At 49.2% G+C, this 10,384-nt stretch overlaps 1 long non-coding RNA gene across 1 annotated transcript; it reads left to right on the forward strand.

Moving 5' to 3' along the window:
- The first annotated feature begins 1,666 nt into the window (after positions 1 to 1,666).
- LOC144490948 (uncharacterized) lies at positions 1,667 to 9,994 on the forward strand. The gene is made up of 3 exons (XR_013497373.1): positions 1,667 to 1,751; positions 6,491 to 6,544; positions 9,027 to 9,994. It is a non-coding gene; the product is annotated as an uncharacterized LOC144490948 (long non-coding RNA).
- The last annotated feature ends 390 nt before the right edge of the window (positions 9,995 to 10,384 follow it).

Here is a 10,384-nt window from a genome sequence, read left to right on the forward strand (position 1 = left end):
TGATCTTCTCACGCTCCCACTGCAGTGAGGTCAGAGCATTTGGCGCCCAGCCAAATCTCCGTTCACTCGAGGGGGATGGGAAAATCCCACCGCCGTGAACAAAGGTAAGATTCTGGCCTAACTATCATATTTTAGCCTAACTCTCAGGGGAGAGTTGTCGGGGGCGATTCTCCCAAAAAAATCCTAAGTGCTGAATTGGCTGGAAAAGTGGTGTAATTCACGATTGATTTTTCAGTGGGAGTTCAGACTCGAATCTACCCCACTCTGAGCAATGTAGAGGCCACAATCGTGAATATCATTAAAAGCTCGGGGGGGGGGGGGGGGCGGTCCCTATTCTTGCCAGAGGCTGATGGTTCCAGAACTCTGCGCATTCGCAGTGGCCCAGATCCGTCAGCCTGCCGTTTGTTGGCCAGCGAGCGAGCTGGCCAGCCTGGGACCCTCACAAGGCTGCTCCCCCTCCCACCCCCCCACCACAACGTACCCCCCACCCCCCCCCCCAGGCCCGACTGCGCCCTCTCCTCCATTCGCGGGCCAGTCCCGAACATCCCGTCCTGGAGCACCCTGATCTCCAGCGCCCCCCCCACCCCCAGCCACCCCCCCCCCCCCCCTCCAGCAGTGACAATCCCCCCATGGGAGCCAAACCCCCCCCCCCCCCCCCCCCTCCCCACGGCTGTCCACCCCTCCCCAGCCCACACTGACCACTGGCCGCCCTCTAGCCCTGACCGATCTCCATGTGGCAGCAGGGCACCCCCCCCCCCAACCCCGATCACCCCCTAGGCTCCACCCCCTTGGCCCCTCCCCATGGCACTGCCCCACGGCAAGTGGTCAGAGCCAAGGTGCCCTCTGGGCATGGGCACTTTGCCCCTTGGGCAGTGCCGGGGGTACAGGCTGGCACTGCCAGGGTGCCCATGCCCAGGGGACACCAGCCCCCGCCACCCGACCCCCTGTGGGGCCCTGATTGCACCCCCCCCCCCTCTTTCACTCCAGCAGGGTCTCCCGCTACTTCCCCGAAAGTGGGGAGCTAGTCTGAACCCCGCTGGAGTGAAATTGTACTGGCGGGGTGGGAGATGTTAGCGGGGCTCGGAGAATTCAGTCCCGGGCCCGACAATGACATTTAAATGGGCGGCACGGTAGCACAGTGGTTAGCACTGCTGCTTCACAGCTCCAGGGTCCTGGGTTCGATTCCCGGCTCGGGTCACTGTCTGTGTGGAGTTTGCACATTCTCCTCGTGTCTGCGTGGGTTTCCTCCGGGTGCTCCGGTTTCCTCCCACAGTCCAAAGATGTGCGGGTTAGGTTGATTGGCCAGGTTAAAAATTGTCCCTGAGATGCGTAGTTAGAGGGATTAGCGGGTAAATATGTGGGGGTAGGGCCTGGGTGGGATTGTGGTCGGTGCAGACTCGATGGGCCGAATGGCCTCCTTCTGCACTGTAGGGTTTCTATGTTTCTAAATGACATTGAAGTGAGATTTCAATCACTTACCTGCCGGTTTCCTGCGTGGTCCTGACCGCGCTGGATATCTGATACTCGGAGATGCGAATCCTGCCAATCGGCCCACGCGCGATTCTCCCGGCCCACCGTGCTAAAAGATTAGCGAGGCGCAGTGGGAGAATTGCCCCCATGCATTCAAGTTCATCACTTAAAGTAGTTGTGTTTTCAACCCGTACAGTGTTGCTGTTCTGAACAACCCCCTCCTCTTTTGCAGGAAGTATCGAGGGGAGGAACCACTGAGATTCCTGTCCAATATTCAAAAGGTACTTCATCCTGTTTTTTTTTTAACAAAAGAAATAGTTCAACCCCAAGGGAGTGGCTGTCACCCCCAGTAGGATGGAGATGTTCAGGTGGTTAAGTAGTCTGCCTACATCAATGGTCAAGGCTGGGTGATGGTGGTATTGTCACTGGACTAGTAATCCAGAGGCCCGGGCTAATGCTCCGGGGACAAGGGTTCAAATCCCACCAAGGCAGCTGGTGGAATTTAAATTCAATTAATCTGAAATCAAAAGTCTCCGTAAGCTATTGTTGATTGTTGTAAAAAATAATCTACCTGGTTCACCGATGTCGATTACCGAAGGGAAGCTGCCATCGGGCCTACATGACATGTGACTCCAGACCCATACAATGTGGTTGACTCTTAACTGCCTTCTGAAATGGCCGCTCAGTTGTCAAGGCAACTTGCCAGTGATGCCTACATTCCAAGAACAAAGAACAAGTTGCAGCTCTGCCAATGACCAAGAGGTGGGGATCTCTGCCTGATCAGGCACAAAGCTGCCATTCATCTCAAATGTCTTTCATTATTTCTTAGAAACCCTACAGTAGAGAAGGAGGCCATTCGGCCCATTGAGGTTGCACCAACCCTCAGAAAGAGGACTCTACCTAATCCCATTCACCCGTCCTATCCACGTAACCCCGCACATTCGTCATGGCCAATCCACCTAACCTGCACATCTTTGAACACGAAGGGGCAATTTAGCATGACCAATCCACTTAACCTGCACATCCTTAGACAGTGACGGGCAATTTAGCATGGCCAATCCACCTTACCTACACATCTTTGAACACGAAGAGGCAATTTAGCATGGCCAATCCACCTAACCTACACATCTTTGGACAGCAAGTGGCAATTTAACATGGCCAGTCCACCTAACCTACACACCTTTGGACACTTAAGGGGCAATTTACCATGGCCAATTCACCTAACCTGCACATCTTTGAAGTGTGGGAGGAAATCGGAGGAAACCCACGCAGGCACGGGGAGAACACACAGAGAGTGACCCAAGGCCGGAATTGAACCCGGGTCCTGGCGCTGTGAAGCAGCATTGCTAACCACTGTGCCACCGTGTAGGCACATTCCAGAGCAGAACGTTTCGAGTAGACTCGAAACATTGGCTCTATTCTCTCCCCACAGACGCTGTCAGACCTGCTGAGATATTCCAGCATTTTCTGTGTTTGTATCCACGAGGTGGGGGACGGGGAGGAATTATGTTTTATGCGAAGAGAAGAAACATTCTCCAGGCGCTAGTTTCAAGTTTAGCAGTTCGTGTAAAGTCTTGTAAGAGAGAGTCTGGTGCAGTTAGGTAAGACTGTGAATTGGCTGCACAGTTCATGATAAAATATCTTCCTGATCCAAGTAAATCCAACTAAATGATTTTAATCTCGCCTTAAGTTGCCTTTTGCCATTGCTGCTGTCAGAGTGGCTTATCGATACGGGGGAGAAAAGACTCATTCAATTGTTTTTTTTGTGGAATTTATAGTTGAAGGAAGATCAAAGAGTTTAGTCAACGATGTTGGTCTTAATAGCTGTGCTGTATGGAGCAGATTGACAGCACATTCCAATTGTGGGTTCCTCATTCCCAAGGTGTGGCATGATTCACGGTCAGATAGCAGTTTGCCCGGGCAAAAGCAGACAGGAATGGTGACCTTAACTCCAGACCTGTCCCCGCTAACAGGAAAATCAACTCAGATCTTTGTCATCTGGATTTGTCCTTGACCTCCTGTTCTGACCCCTCCCCTGCCTGACAGTCTAGCTCAGGTTCACACCCTCAAAGCTGTTGATTCCTGCTCTGGATGTCGTTTTTAAAAAAAAATTGTTCTCAGGATGTGAGCAAGGCTAACGTTTATTTTGCCCCTGGGGAGCTAGTGGTGGGCCGCTGCCTTGAACAGCTGTAGTGGTACATCCACTCTACCCTTTCCTGGCACAACTGTGTCTCGCTAGGCCATAGCCTCGCTAGGTTTCCACCTTGGGCAACCCTGAACAAAGAGGTGATGAGGTTCTGCATTGTGTTAGAGAGGATTTGCTGTGCGCACTTGGGTTCCTGTTAGCCCATGGACTGACCACATTTCAACAAGTGAACTTGTGGCTCATAAAGCACTTGGAGAGATGAGCAAGTTGCCATATAAATGCAGGTTTGCTCCTCTCACTAACAGCTACACAGTCAGCTACACGCCAAAATACTTTGCATAGATGTGAAAGTGAGAGTACGACAGTGCTGCCATGAATACTGTCATCACTCGAGTTCCATAGAACAAACCCGGAGGCAAGAAAATGATGGGTTTTTTTAGAAATATTAATTGAAAAACATATCACTAAACAAACCCCAGTGGGTGATTTTTTGCTTATTAACCACAGTGAGACCAAAATTGTTAGAAAGTTCTTGCCCGCCCGCTGTCAATTTTCAGTTGCCTTTGGAAAAGGGCAGTCAACATTTCCTGGAAACAGTTGAGGGTCCCGTTACAATCCTATTACAATATTCCATTGCGATATACAGATAGGAACACAATCCTCTTTTCATTTGAGGAAGGGTTTTACCAGGACGGGGTCACCCCAAATTCCATTGACCTCGGCGGGTCTGGAAAATCCTGTTGGTGGGAAGGGCTGTAAAATTCTGCTCTTGGAAACAAACCGGGTCCAACTCTTGGCATCAGCCATTTCCCCCACCTCGCCATCGACCCCTCACCTTGCCCATCCCCTGTGCCGACCAACTCCATATTCTGAAAAGTACCATTTCTTACAAGAGGCAAATTTAAGTCATTCAAATTGCATTATGTGTTTCTTTCCCAGCGCCATTATTTCCTGATTAACATTTGGGCGTCCAAGCTTTCTGAGTCACAGCATGTGCAGTGCAGCAGCTTTGAGGCGGCGTGTAAAGATTTATTCCACATTGCCATCAATCTGCATACAATGCCAGTTTCTTTTTATTCATTCATGGGATGTGGTTCATGTGGTTAGCACCGCTGCCGCACAGCGCCAGGGACCCGGGTTCAATCATGGACCTGGGTCACTCACTGTCTGTGTGGAGTCTGCACGTTCTCCCCCCCGTGTCTGCGTGGGTTTCCTCCGGGTGCTCCGGTTCCCTCCCACACTCCAAAGATGCGCGGGTTAGGTTGATTGGCCGTGATAAATTGCCCCTTAGTTTCAGGGGATTAGCAGGGTAAATATGTGGGGTTACGGGGATAGGGCCTGGGTGGGATTGTGGTGGGTGCAGGCTCAATGGGCCAAATGGCCTCCTTCTGCACTGTTGTGATTCTGAGATGTGGGCATCGCTGGCTGGGCCAGCATTTATTGCCCATCCCTGAGGGTAGTTAGGAGTCAACCACATTGGCTGTGAATCTGGAGTCACATGCAGGCCAGGTCAGGTAAGGACGGCAGATTTCCTTCCCTAGAGGACATTGGTGAACCAGATGGGCTTTTATGAAATGATTTTGTGGTCATCATTAGACTTTTAATTCTAGATTTTATTGAATTCAAATCTCACTGTCTGCCATGGTGGGATTCAAACCCGGGTCCCCAGAGCTTTTCCCTGGGTCTCTGGATTACTAGTCCAGTAACAATACCACAGCCTCCCCTGATGCCAACAAGGTCTCAGTGCCTGGTTTAGGAATTCTCCAGAACAGAAACACAAGAAGTCCTTCCCAAGTGTGCAGACCTGTAAAACTGCAATAGAATAAAGGTGTGAGAAAATGCAAGCATCAGTGTAGCTTTCTTTAGACTTTGAGAGTCAAGGAGTTCAGGAACCACAATTGGCCGCACGTTGGACAACTTCAGTGCAGCTCCTCCATTACTGAACCAAAACATATCGCAAATATAGCCCAAAACAAAATATTGTAGATGCTGGAAATCTGAAATCAAAACAGGAAATGCTCAGGGAAACAGAGAAATGAGGCGGGGATTCCCTGGCCGTTCAGGCCATCTGGTTCACCAATCCTATCCCTCCGCAGTGAATGGGGTTTGGCTGAGCGCCAAATTCTCTATCCTCTCGGCCAACGGCAGCGGGGCATGAACGGCCGGAGAACCCCGGCCAACATTTCAGGATCAACAACCTTCCATCAGAACTGGGAAAAGTTATGGCTGCGACAGGTTTGAAGCAAGTGAAAAGTGGCGAGGAGGATGGAGAAAGAAAAAAACAAAAGGGAAGGGCTGAGCTCGGGAGAGAAGGTAGATGTTCATGATTCTGCCATTCACATCTCCACTAAACATGTGGGGGTAAATACTCTGCTCGGGTTGACGGACCATTTAAAGGTCCATTGACCTGAGGCAGAAATTTCTGGTCTCGGGGCAGACGCGACTGGAAAATCCCGGCCATCTTTTGCTTCTTTGCCAGTTCCATTACCAGTCACTTCCACCCTGCGCCATCAACCCTTTTGTCGTTTAATCCCTCCTGTCACAGTTAAGAGAAACAGGTGACAAAAGACTTGATTGTGCAATTTATGGAGAATGGCCGGAAATCTCCCATCCCACTCGGCACTGGAATTTTAGCAGGTGGATTGCGGAGAGTGTGAAACGGTCGGGCGGGAATTCCCGGCTTTTAGACCAGCGCGGCTGGAGAATTCCGCCCGATATTTCAGTTAATGATCGAAACCAGTTAGTGCTCGTTACAAGCAAGAGGACAAAAATGAACAGAGATGATATTAGAATATAACATAGTTAACTTTTAATTGTTAGTGCTTCAGACTTGGGATGAAAAAACTTAGCATGTTTTCTCTCTCCTTTTTCCAGATGACTCCTCTGAATATTATGCAATTTTGCAACTTTTAGACAGCTACCGAGAAGGTGACTTGTTCTCTATATTATCGTATAGCTAATACGTCTATATTGAAAGTCCCATTTAGTCATATTGTCAAAGGTCTCATTAAGCCATAGTGACTGCAAGGCTCAAGTTTCATTCACGGTCTAACCAAACCAGTTGGCAGCCTCACTTGGGTCGACCCTCCACTGTTAGAAATGGGTGCCGTCTTCCTAATCCATGATTCCAGTTCAGGGGTAGATATGGGGGAATGATTCCGTCATCCCAGTTTGGAGCTGGGAGCACAGGGCAGAATATTGTCACTGTGTGTGTGTCTGTGTGTGTGTCTGTGTGTGTGTCTGTGTGTGTGTGTGTGTGGAGTTTGCACATTCTCCCCATGTCTGTATGGGTTTCCTTCTGTTTCCTCCCGCAGTCCAAAGATGTGCGGGTTAGATTGATTGGCTATGCTAAATTGCCCCTTAGTGTGAGGGGGATTGCCTCGGTTTAATAGGTGGGGTTACAGCAATAGGACGGCACGGTGGCACAGTGGTTAGCACTGCTGCCTCACAGCGCCAGGGACCCGGGTTCAATTCCGGCCTCGGGTTAATATCTGTGTGGAGTTTGCACATTCTCCCCATGTCTGCGTGGGTTTCCTCTGGGTGCTCTGGTCTCCTCTCACAGTCCAAAGACGTGCGGGTTAGGTGGTTTGGCCGTGCTCGATTGACCCTGGCGTCAGGGGGATTAACAGGGTAAATGTGTAGAGTTATGGGAATAGGGCTGGTGTCGTGGTCGATGTAGACTCAATGGGCCGAATGGCCTCCTTCTGTACTGTCGGGATTCTATGATCTAATTGAATGGCGGAGCACACTCGAAGGGCCTGCTCCTATGTTCCTATTGGCTAACTCTGCTGGAACAAAGCAAAAACACCACCTAAAGGAAGACTGAGACTTTATCGTAGACAAAACACAGCTTCCTGCCAGCATGGTGAAATAATCCATGTGCTCTGCAGGGTGGTTTAATCTGCACCAGTTGCTGACTAATGTGACACAGTGAAGAAATGAGCTGAGCTTTGTAGGCCCAAGAAAAGCCTCAGGATTTTGCTGTGCAGAAATACTATAAAGAGGTGAAGAGTTCATACAGAATTCCTTTCAACGGGGGTGATTTGAGACCGGTTCACACCCTGTCTGAATATGTCAAGCATCTCTGTACATTAATCGTTGCAGAGTGTAATTATAGGGCCTTTGTTTTTTTCGCAATGGTGCGCAGGCTGAGTCTGATGGGATTAATGTCACTGCACTGACATTGTGTTTTTGTGAGGAATGAGATAGGGCAGGACCCTTTGAGGTCTAGACTTGTGGCCATAGAGGTTTAGACTGTTCCAAAGTGGGCAAACACGAATAAAACCAAGTAGAGGGTGCGGAGAAGGTTTACCAGGATGTTGTCTGGTCTGGAGGGCTTTGACTATGAGGAGAGGTTGGATAAGCTCAGATTGTTTTCACTGGAAAGACGGAGGCTGAGAGGGCGACATGATAGAGGTCTACAAAATTATGAGAGGCATATGTGTGAGGAGAGATTGATGATGTATGAGGAAAGATTGGCTCGGTTAGGATTGTTTTCACTGGCGTTTAGATGAATGAGGGGGGATCTCATAGACACTTATGAAATTCTAACAGGACTAGACAGGGTAGATGCAGGGAGGATATTCCCGATGGCGGGGGAGTCCAGAAGCAGGGGTCACAGTTTGAGGATTCGGGGTGGACCATTTAGGACAGAGGTAAGGAGACATTTCTTCACCCAAAGAGTGGTGAGCCTGTGGAATTCATTACCACAGGAAGTAGCTGATGCCAAAACATTGAATGTATTCAAGAGGCGGCTGGATATAGCACTTGGGGCGAATGGGATCAAAGGTTATGGGGAAAAGGCAGGATTAGGCTATTGAGTTGGACGATCAGCCAGATCATAATGAATGGCGGAGCAGGCTCGAAGAGCCAAATGGCCTCCTCCGGCTCCTATCTTCTGTGTTTCTATACATAGAGTGGAGAGTCAGAGGCTTTTTCCCAGGGTGGAAGGGTCGACCACAAGAGGGCACAGGTTTAAGATGAGAGGAGGAAGGTTTAGGGGAGATGTGTGGAGAATGTTTTTCACACAGAGGGTGGTGGGTGCTTGGAACCCGCTGCCAGTGGGGGTGGTGGAAGCCGGCACATTAGCAACATTCAAGGTGCATCTCGATAGACACATGAACGAGAGGCGAAGGGTCATCCAAACTCAAAATGTTGGTTCTACTCTCTCTCCACGGATGCTGTCAGACCTGCTGAGTCAGAGTTACTTTTACCAAGGTCTTCTGCAGGAGATGTTTATTCCTGGACAAGGTCCAATATGGTTGGAAAACTATTTAACGAAGTACCCATAATAGAGACAGTGATGTGCATAAAATCTCAGCTGACATTTTAAATTACGTTGCGAGAAAATTTCTGTGAGAAAGCATGTGGCCACCACAGCCATTTAACTCTGTGACCTTTGCCCCCACAGGCAAGAACATAAGTTGGGACAGTGATGACAGCAGATATTCCTTAACGTCATCGGAACACACCTACGCAGAGCTGGAGAGTGTCCCAGATGACTCTGACTACGCTTTTTGGGATTTTGACTTTAAGCAACAAGATATTCTGCATCTTCCTGCCCCGACCCTTCTGAAGCTACGTCAGCGAGGGACCGTCGATTCGCGGCTGCAGGGAAAGTTGCACAGGTGGTCATGAATACCTTCTCGGAAACTTGTGCGTCACCACATTTTTGGCAAACTGTCCCATTTTGGAGGTGGAATGGGATGCGCCAATACTGACCTTGTGGTTGTAGCTCCATTCTAACGTCAATGCTGCCAAACCTCAAGGAGAGGTTCAGAGAACCTTTGAACCATTTCTTTGCTCCTCCACCACAACCCCTCCCCCACCCAGAAAGTGGACATTGTTGAGTTGGGAAAACATGACCTGGAGGGAGAGACAATTTCTGGACAAGGACGGGATTTTCCGCCCACGCTCTCCCCAGGGATGGAAAATCCCACCTGAGGTCAACGGACCTTTTGCACGGTCCACGTCCCATCTGCTACGATTCCTGTGGCAGGTGGGACGGGAGAATTCCACCTTGACCATCCATCACCCCTTGGCGAAGTGTTTACTTGAGTTTTGCAACCTGTGATTCTGGGCCAGATAAAACACAAAAAACAGTTACAATATTTGTGAAATAATTCATGATGTGAGCCGGTCTTACACCATTCTCTCCGTATTGTTATTATTCATATTTTTAATAATATTTCTATTTGCTTTGTTTCATGCATTTTATGTAAAGACGTGTAATAGGACACTGTGATAATCCTAACTGACAACTTTATTCTAATAACTTGTCTGAAGTGTGTGTTTGTAACAAATGATGTATAATTATTATGCGTATTGTAATTTTTTTTATAATGATGAACCATTTCAATGAAGCTTCCTGCGGCATTATTATTTGTGTCAGATGTCATGTTTGTGAATTGAGCCTATGATAGAGGAACATAAGAACTAAGAGCAGGAGTAGGCCACCTGGCCCCTCGAGCCTGCTCCGCCATTCAATAAGATCATGGCCGATCTTTTCGTGGACCCACTTACCCGCCCGCTCACCATAACCCTTAATTCCTTCACTGGTCAAAAATCTATTTATCCTTGCCTTAAAAACATTCAATGAGGTGGTGGGTGCCTGGAACTTGCTGCCGGGAGAGGTAGTGGAAGCGGATACGGTCGTGACTTTTAAGGGGCGTCTTGACAAATACATGAATAGGATGGGAATAGAGGGATATGGTCCCCAGAAGGGTAGGGGGTTTTAGTTAAGTTGGGTAGCATGGTCGGTGCGGGCTT

The sequence above is a fragment of the Mustelus asterias genome, unplaced genomic scaffold (genome assembly GCF_964213995.1).
Source record: "Mustelus asterias unplaced genomic scaffold, sMusAst1.hap1.1 HAP1_SCAFFOLD_4098, whole genome shotgun sequence".
NCBI lineage: Eukaryota > Metazoa > Chordata > Chondrichthyes > Carcharhiniformes > Triakidae > Mustelus > Mustelus asterias.